Source organism: Panthera leo, chromosome B1 (genome assembly GCF_018350215.1).
Source record: "Panthera leo isolate Ple1 chromosome B1, P.leo_Ple1_pat1.1, whole genome shotgun sequence".
NCBI classification, from domain to species: domain Eukaryota; kingdom Metazoa; phylum Chordata; class Mammalia; order Carnivora; family Felidae; genus Panthera; species Panthera leo.
The window spans coordinates 154,297,130-154,307,371 of NC_056682.1; the positions used below are offsets into that span (position 1 = coordinate 154,297,130).

General features: G+C 39.2%; 1 long non-coding RNA gene across 1 annotated transcript; it reads left to right on the plus strand.

Annotated features, from left to right (window-relative positions):
* The first annotated feature begins 8,923 nt into the window (after positions 1-8,923).
* On the plus strand, positions 8,924-9,902 carry LOC122217135. Its single transcript, XR_006201304.1, has 3 exons — positions 8,924-9,038; positions 9,567-9,664; positions 9,852-9,902. It is a non-coding gene; the product is annotated as an uncharacterized LOC122217135 (long non-coding RNA).
* Positions 9,903-10,242: the final 340 nt, after the last annotated feature.

Consider the following 10,242-nt stretch of genomic DNA (forward strand, 5'->3'; position numbering starts at 1 on the left):
CTGGGTTATCCATGCTGGTACAGGCTAGCTCTGGCACATCACTGACAGAACATCTTTCTCAATTTCTTAAAAAAAAAAAAAAAAAAAAAAACAAAACAGAAAAACACACATATAGCACTAACTCTCCATGGGCAGTGGTCTCTACTACAGCATTGGTGGAGCAAAGGAGGTTTTGTATTAAAGCCACGCAAAATGGGGTGCCTGGGTAGCTCAGTGAGTTAAGCACCTGACTATTGATTTCAGCTCAGGTCATGATCTCACGGTTTGTGGGATCAAGCCCCACATCAGGTTCTGCGCTGACAGTGGGAAGCCTGCCTGGGATTCTCTCTCTGCCCTTCCCCTGCTTATGCTTGCTCACTCTCAAAATAAATAAACACTTTTTTAAAAAGCTTTAAAAAAAAAAACCACACACCATAAACACTTCAAGTCAACCATTATAAATTCCTGTTCTTAGAAATTCTTCATCCCCTGCCCTACTGTGACTTTCACAATTCCTCGCAGTTCATTTCACTTCAGGAAGCACTTCCATTTGCCATACTCTCAGAGATTTCTCTCTTCTCCCAGCTAGATCTCCATAAATGTGTTCCTGCAGCCCCCACCCACCGGACGCCTCTCCCTTTCTTGTGAAGAGCACTTTAACTGCACTGGGCCCCCACACCCAAACACAACTGCCGACCTCTCAATATACTTATAACCCAAATGTGGTAGAGTTTATAAATCCACTGTCCCTGGCCACCTACATTAGGAACAGCCAAGCTTGTTTACAAGGCTGATTCCTCAGACCTGATACAGCTCTAATTAGACTCTTTGGGGAGAAGAGCTAGATATTTCCTTGTTTATTAAATATTTCAGGTGTTTTTAGTGAACATGAAAGGGTAATACCGTCAATAATAGGTTCAACGGAACCACAAGCCATCTACGTAAGTTAATCCCCATGTGTGCATATAGCTCTTCAATCTGTATCATGCGCTGTACTTACTGTCATTCTCCCTGATATCTCCACTACCACCTGTGTAGCCTACACATTCGTGAAGCCTCAGCCAAAAGACAGCTCTTAGCAGCCCCTTTGACCTCTGTCTAGTCTGACACTTTGCCAGACCCTCAGTTAACAGTCGCTACTTAAATTTAGCTCTTCCTCCCCTAGGCAACAGCACCACTCAGCTCATCCTTTCAGTACTTTAGGGACTGTTTTTCCACCTACTTTTCCTAACAGATTGCAATCTCTTTGAAATTCAAGGCTGCCTCCTATGCATCTGTGAGTCACCTGTACTTAGCATAATGCTTGACAAATAATATGCATTCCATAATCCTATTTACTGATGAAGTAAATGAGGCAAGAGAAAAAGAGAGAAGAGAAAGGGAGGGTAAGAGGGGTGAGATACATGTATTTTTTAAAAAAGGAGAGAAGTAGAAAAGAAAACGAAGACAGAAAGTAATAAAAGGGAGATACTTGCTTTATTCTCATTTGGGCTTGAATTCCTGTTTCATTGAATAATATATTATTTTGCTCTCGGGAAATTCAAAACTCTAAAATTTCAGACGCTGAACTTGTATTAGACGAGAAATTTCTATCACTCCATGTATCCATCAAAATTCCAGGTTTTAGCATTGTTTATAATTCATAAATTTAATAATGCCAACTCAACAAATCCATTTTTCACTTTTTCATATGTATTTCAGAAAATATTTTACATCAAATAAGCACAAAGATTACAAATCAGGTACGATAAAGTGCCAAGACATGGAAGTGAAGAATTGAATTCCTGATTGGCTGAGATTACATGTAGCCTCCTCCATGGATCAAAAAATAGAGCTATTCCATGTCTTCTGTGGAGACTCTTAACTCGTTTCTTTAAGAAAAACAAGAGAAACTATTTCTCTGGTTTTAAAGACTCACCCCCTAAGGCACTGCTTATCGGTTTGTTCACAGGTCCCTATATGTCCCCAAGTATTTTCAGAAATCTGCCAAGTTCCATACTGAAAAGACATCCATTACATTTGTGAGTTCTGTTAGACAATTTTAGACCCATGTTTGCATTTATAATTAAGCTGCCTGTGGGCAATTCTACCTTAGACGCCACAGGGAAATAAATGCCAGACAGAGCCCAACTTTATAGGTAAATACTGTATTTTGCCCCAAAGTCAAGTGAAGGCCAGATGATACTAGAAAGTGATACATGAAGGAATCTTTCCCACTTATTAAAATAGGAAAAAATGATAGGAAATTTGAAGCCACGGAAGGCAAACAGTAGTTGGGTCGTGCCAAAAGCAAAGAAAGGCAACAAAGCAATCAAAATGAGTCACAAGGGGAACTACAATTCAGCTGCAGCAAAACAATCCTACTTGTCATATTAAATTAATGTTAATTTGAATCGTATTGACTTTTCAAATATGCTTACATTTCGTGTGTAAATTTTATTTCAGTTTTAAAGTTGAGTAAAAGTAAAAAGCATGAAGAGTTTATTCCCTTTTTAAGGGGAGATATATAAACAACAGTATGCAACAAGACTGGCAAGCCGTAAGATTATTTTCCCTTTACAAAGAAACACTTCATTACAACCAAGTGCAGTGTTAACACATCATCTGCACACTCAGGACAAATGCTAACTTCGCCGTGTTACATGTGATTGTGGTAGGAGTATGATGAGGACTTGTTAACGACAATGTACCGTCCTTTTGCTCTCCCATGTTTATTTGTCTGCTTTAGTTACCACAATGCATTACAAACGTCCCTTCATAAGAAAGTTAGTGGTTAAGAGGATGGGCCCTGTAAGTCCATCTAAGTTGAAATCTTGACTGTGCTACCCATTTACTGTGGTTGGCAGAGACTTGCCAGACGCTCACCAATCCATTTCCTCCTGTGAGCACACAACTACATTTCCCAGATTCTTTTTTTTGAGAAAGAGCACATGCATGCACGTGTGTGGGAGAGGGGCAGAGGGAGAGAGAGAGAATTCATAAGCAGGTTCCACACTCAGCACAGATCCCGATGCAGAGCTCGATCCTACAACCCTGGGATCATGACCTGGGCCAAAAATCAAGAGTCGGATGTTCAACCAACTGAGCCATCCAGGCACCCTCTCCTCCCAGATTCCTTTATGCTAAATTGAAACTATGTGACTCATATGGCCAATGGGTATGAAGGGAAATGATGTTTACCAATTCCAGGGCTGGTCATACTCCCCCTAAGCAATCCCCTTACTTGTCCTAAACCCTTCTTGGTGACACTGAGAACTAGTTCCTCCTGATGCTCTGGCTGCAGTATTGTAGCTGCAATGTGAAAGCAACCTGGATCTCTGAGGCACCACTTGGAAGGGAGCTTCCAGAACCATATGAGAGGAGCACATGCACAACACAATAGACCTGATAGATCTTTAAGCCCTTACAATTCTGTTATTTCTTAAATAAAGCAGCCCGGCCTCAACTCTCCTGGATAATAAAATAACCATACAACTTTGAATAAGTAAACCTTAGTGATGAGAGTTACAATTTTCTCATCTGTGAAATGGAGCAAAGTACCAATCTCACAGAATGAGGGTGAGAATCAAATGAGTCGATTCACGTAAACCTTTAAGGATGATACATGACTGGGGTGCCTGGGTGGCTCAGTGGGTTAAGCATCTAACTCCTGATTTCAACTCAGGTCATTATCCCACAGTTTGTAGATTTGACAACTGTGTCAGGCTCTGCATTGACAGCTTGGAGCCTGCTTGGGATTTTCTGTCTCCCTTTTCTCTGCCCCTCCCCCACTCACGCTGTCATGCTCCTTCCCTTTCTCTCTCTCTCTCAAAATAAAATAAAATAAAATAAAATAAAATAAAATAAAATAAAATAAAATAAAATAAAAATAAAATAATAAAAATTAAAAAAGAAGAAGAATACCTGATACCCAGTAAGCATTCTTAGGGGTCTCTCTCCCCTAGTCTATTGTAGTTCATTGAGCCCGATGTCTTCTCATTCACCTTTTGTTTCCAGCACCTTTTTAGTTTTTGGCACATACGGGATGCTAAGTAAATGTTGCTTCACTGATGAATCTAGTATCTCCACAAAACTGAAAGTCCTATCAAGTTCATCTCTGGATTTGTATTCAATTTACAATGATGCTCAGGCTTTTAACAATTATCAGGAACTCACTGCAGAAAACACGTAAGTATCATTTTCTATAGTCGCTTATTCTCTCCCTTGGATCTTCTTTTTATCCAGTGTTCTCTGCTCTCAAGCACTTAAAATACTGATCTACAGTTGCAAAAAGTCGTTAAATAGAACTAATTTAACTGTGAATTGAATACCTTAATGTAAATTAGGTCACTTTAGGGGTGCATGGCTGGCTCAGTCGGTTAAGCGGTTAAGCGGCTGACTTCAGCTCAGGTCATGATCTCACAAGTTGTGAGTTTGAGCCCCGCTTCCGGCTCTGTGCTAACAGCTCTGATCTTGGAAGCTGCTCCTTCCCTCTTTCTCCGCCCCTCCCCTGTTTGCACACACTCTCTCTCTCTCTCTCTCTCTCTCTGAGATGAATAAACATTAAAAAAAATCTAAATTAGGTAACTTTATGTAGAATATGTCCTCCTATGTCACAAAACTAAAACTGTATATATTCATAAGATTAATAATAAAACGCACCAGAATTATTTATCAGTGTGGTGAAAGATGAGCTTTTAAGAATTAACCTTCCCTTTGCCTATCCTCATGGACCTAGAACATGCTTTTCTGTCCTGCAGGTAAAGTGAGACACATCCAGCTCTTCATTATGCTCGGATACATCTTCCTGTGCACTGTCACTGCTGCTTTCCTTCGGGAACTGCTCTTTTGCTTATTTACGTATTAGTACATGCACCAGGTGCTTAGGGCAAAATTCAAAGTTACTCTATTAGCATGTCTAGCAAAAACTGAATTATTGAATAAATTTATTAATTCATTTATCTATGGATTTCAACTATGCATGCCACTATCCCAGTTTCCAAAGCAGGTTGAACTGAGAATATCAGATAAATGATTTGAGATGTGAAGTGAGGGGTTATTTAAATTAAGAGGATGGGCAGGATTTGCTCAACTGCTCAGGAAAGACTCACCAATACGGCAGCATGTTGTGTAGGAAGGAACTGCCAAGCAAGGAAAGGGTAGAAAAATCAAAATGCTGAGTAATTAAATTGCTGAATTTACCAAAAAACCCACCTTACTCAGCTATACTCCAACATCCATATCCATCCTTTAAGAAAAAAATTAACTCTATGTCTCTTGATTACAATAGAGGCAAATGTACTGATGAGTAGGAAGACTAATTCCTACTTACAATCATAATTAGGCAACGATAAAAGTATACAGCAAATATAACTTCCTATATTCTGCAGCCAATTTTTTAAAAAGTAAACTAATATTAAAAATTAAACAAGTAGAAGAAACAATGAAGAGTTTTATAAGTGGTCAGATTTTATTCAACTTTAACTGTTCTGTTTGAAAGTCATCTCTTCTTAAAATGCACTTCTCAGGGCACCTTGGTGGCTCAGTTGGTTGAGCGTGACTTCAGCTCAGGTCATGATCTCTCTGTTTGTGGGTTCGAGCCCCGCATCTTGCTCTGGACATCTTGGAACCTGGAGCTTGTGATTCTGGGTCTCTCTCTCTGCCCCTCCCCCGCTCATGCTTGCTGGCCATGCTCTCTCTCTCTCCCCAAAATAAACAAACATTAAAAATTTTAAAGTAATAAAATAAAATGCACTTTTCCTTCAAACCATTCTAATTTTAACTTTAAAGTTCACTTGATGTAATTGCTACAAATAGAAACAGAACTATTTCCGTTTGTGTTTAGAAAGACTTCACTAATATGAATGTATTTGCCAAAATGCATTTATCAGGGAAGCGTTTAGATCATCAAAGATAACCTTTCTTCATATTTTTTTTCTTGTTAATAGTAATTTACCATTCTGGACACTGGAAAAAGGTACTGTGGCAAAAAAATAGCTATTCCAATCTGGTTAAGTGTCGTCTCATCCAATAATATAAATAGTCACTGTGGATAAGTCAGGGTTTTGTTTTTGTTTTTTTTTTTTTTCCTCGATAAATGTTTAATCTTTGTGGTTTTCTTTATTCTTACCAGATGGCATCTGCAATAGATACAGAAGGTAGGACCTTAAGTAACTTCCTATATTGGGAGCACACGCATCAAATCTGCAGGAGTGAGATCCTGTACCAGCCTCTGGCTCCTCTGATTTCCATAATGATGCCTCTTCTCACCTGGCCACTGAGTGTGATTCTGGCATCCAGTGCTGAAATCTGAGGCTGGTGGACAAGCTGGATGAAATCTCAGATGCATTTGAAGACAAGGGGTTGTTGCCACACACACACACACACACACACACAGCCCCTTGACTCAGTAATTATTGGCACAAGACAACTTGAATACTGACTGTGATTTTCATTTTTTTTTCCAAAGCAAAACAGGTCTATGCTAAAGACGCCCACAGCAGAACTTCTCCCCACGACTCAGTGGCTCCCTTTGGCTCTCCACCCACGCAGACTCGGCAGTTGCCTCATCCCTCCTAGGGGTGTGGAGGAATTTCTGAGTCCCCCCAACACTAGGTGGAATCCTAGGGCGGCCATATCTGTGTGCAAGCAGACTGATGCACAGGCACCCCAGGCTGTGTCAGGAACACTGAAAGCAGCTCTCTTCTCCTTAGAAGTGAAATTTGGCCCAGAGCAGAAGGATCATGACAAAAAGGTGTCGCTGAGTGCTTCCCTTTCTTTGTACCCAATTCTTCCCACAATTACAGGAGGGTCAATGGTGCTGGTTATCTGCTCTGCTTTCCCCTCTGGGCAAAATTTTTTGCAAGTCTTATTCTCCTTTCTGCTGGTGGCATTTTCCTTCCTACACTTCTGCTGGCCGCAGTAGAGCTGGTTATAAGAACTCCTTTCCACCCTCCAACTCTCTAAGAACAGTAAGTGGAAAATACTTTTAAAATAATACTCTCAAAATATTAAACTACTTATTTCATCACCCATAAATTAGATTTTTTTTCTCTAAAGATTATTTTGGATATGTTGTAATCCCTCCTCACTCTTTTCTCTCACATATCAGGCCAAGACCATTGTTAAATATTGACATAGATGCACAAAACATAATAAAACCTTTTATTAATAAAACCTTTTAAAATAAAACCATTTGCCTGTCTAATAACTTAGCACTCACCACTGTGCGAAACCGAAATAAAAACATTAATTGAAATGCAACGTAGTGCAAGTCATGTTAAATGAAAATACAGTCTCTTATAGGAACAAAAACACTGTGACATACATTATCTCATTTGATCCTCATGAAAAATCACCTTGGAGATCAGTGCTTTCTTTTCTCTGTTTTTACAGATGATGAAATAAGATCAAGTTTTACTTAAATAATAAAATCGGTAAAATGGTAAAGAGCCACTGTACCATTTTATGATGTTTTCTGCCACATAATTTGAGTGATATTAAGAAGACATTTATAAACATACAGCAATTTATGAGCTTAACATTTAACTAATGACAAGAGCAAGTTAGAACTCCAGTAGCATTTCCGCTTAGACGCTTGCTAGGCACACTCATATTTCATCTTTCCAGTAACACAGTAGACTAATCCAGCTCTGGAAGTTTACAGAAGTGAGGGGGGAGGGTACTAAAATTAAGTAATTTCTATCGAGATATCAAGAGAAGGAGATAAAATTTGTCTATGAAGTAGCTTTCTATTCCTAGAATGTTGAGATTATGTAGCACTTTCAATATGAAGATAAGAAACATGCAGTTCAGTGCTACTCCCACTTCTACTCATTTTACTTATTAGAAGTCAAGAGGAAGGAACAAGTGCTCCCTTAGAACTGCAGTGGGTCCTAAAAGCCTCTCCAGCACCAATACTTGTGATTCCACAGTATTCTTAAGAATGTTCAGCAAAATTATAGAGTATATTTGGAGTCCTTAAAACAACAGAAAGACCTCCCTTCTGTTTTAAATTGCTGTATTTTATTTTTTTAAGTTTATTTATTTTGAGAGAGTACGTGAGCAGAGAGAGGGCAGAGAGAGGAAGAAGAGAATCACAAGCAGTCCCCATGATGTCAGCATCGAGCCTGGGATGCTAAGAAAAAGTTAAGAATGGAAAAGGCAATTCTTTATCCTCATTATCAACTCCACGAACCGGGAGATCATAACCTGAACTGACATCAAGAGTCAGATGCTTAACCAAGAGTCGGGGGCCATGAAGTGCCCCTAAATTGATTTATTTAATCTGATTCCGGAGATCATCAATGCCTGTTCCATATGATAATACACAGTTAATCAAAGTATTCTATGACTGCCTTATCCTATTGGCCAACTATTTTGGATAGCCATAAGTCTACTTGATTAAAAAAATTCTTAAATGCTTGATGCTGCATAGCAGATAGTGATGTTTGATTTTTTATATTTTATGAGTATATTCATATGTAGCCTATATATGACTAACTGAATGATCACGAAAATAAAGACACAAATTTAAAGCTATGACATCAAAAAGTAAGTTACATGTACAAGGCTTATTTTTAAGATCACATATTATTTTAAAAGAAAAATAAATTCAACTCTATGATAATTTCACTTTTAATTGAAGAAATGTTTTGGTTTCGATTCTTCATCCAACCAAATGTATTGAACACATCCCAGGGGATTTAGTGGTAAACAAAACCAATTTATTCACTCCTCTTAAGCAGTCTATAATCAGATGCAACCCACAGACCACAACAAGCAAACAAAAAATCTTACATAAATCATATGAAGAAAATAAAACTAGTTGGTGAAGTAGAGAATGGTAGAGTGGACCCACAGTGGGGGGACGGGGACAAAGTCTAAATTATGACGTCAGAGAAATTCTAACTGCAGAGGGAATATTTGTGCTAAAGACCTGAGTGCCCAAGGAAACAGCCACGGAATCAGGTGCTAGAGCATTTGGGGGTGGAGAAACAGCACTCTCAGGTGGAAACAAGCCTGGAGTGTTCTAAGGATGAAAAATAAGGCAGTGTGTTTAAAGAACAAAGACTGGACATGTGAGTAGAAGGAAAAGTGTCAGTGAATTAGGCAACAGCCAAACATAGAGATCCTATATGTTGTGGTTGAGAGATTAGATTTTATTCTAAGGGAATTAAAGGGCAGTTGGAGGGTTTGAAGCAGGAGATTGTCATAATCTTATTTAGGATTTTAAAAATAGCTGTTGTATGGAAAATGGATTGAAAAAGAGACAAATTTCACCCATAAATTTTAAAAGAATAATGAGGATAACAAAATTTCCGGGTACTGGTATATTGAAATACCTGATTCATGATATGATCAACACTTGATTTATTCATCTCTCTGACCCTTTAAAAGTTATTCAGTGGGGATAATCTTTTCCTCCCATGGATGCAAATTTAGTCAAATCCCATGAATTACCTGCTTTATCTTGGTCAACAGACATTTCTCCAGTTGCAATACAATTTAGCGGTTATTCAAGTGCTTTAATCTCCACTTAAAATCAGAACTTTTCAACTGCCTTCAAGCTAATATTTATAATAGACACTGTCTGCCTTTTTGGATAGAGGTGAGGTCAGCATCTATACTCTCTCCCTGCTCTACTGTTCTACCCTTCCTAACCAATGACATGGACCTTGGCTAAGGCTGATGAAAGCATGGGAAGGTAGGTACTTGCAAAGCTGTACTGGTGGGGTGGCGGGGTGGGGGGGTGGGGTGGGAGGGCTGCTGAGAAAAAGTAAAGAATGGAAAAGCAATTCTTTATTTTCATCATTTTCCTTGGGTGTTGGCTTTATGCTCTGTGGACTTGGTGGATGTTCAAAGCTGATACTTTCTCTTTTGGGGTTTCTTAGGTTGTTTGCAGTTCAGGGACTCTTCTGTCAATTCCTGGACCTGGACACAGGTATCTCTATTCCAATCCTGGGTAACTGTGACTCTTTTCTAAGCCCACCTCCAGCACCAAATATTTCTGACAATGTAAGTCACTCTCAAAGATGTCATTTTCATCCTGCTCCTCAGGAACCTGAATTTCCTGGGTCTGCCCCTAGGTATCTCCCAAATTTCAGACCAGTCTATTTGTGTCCCCTCTATAGGTTTTAGAGGGGTGAATAAGTGGGGAGGCCAGGGGACCAGTAAAGCAACAACTTGGCCCAAATAATTTCAAGTCTTCTTGACTTCCCTACAGTCTGACTCTTTTACTGTATCCCTGATATGGCTTAAGGGTCCAAGGATGTGGACCATTCC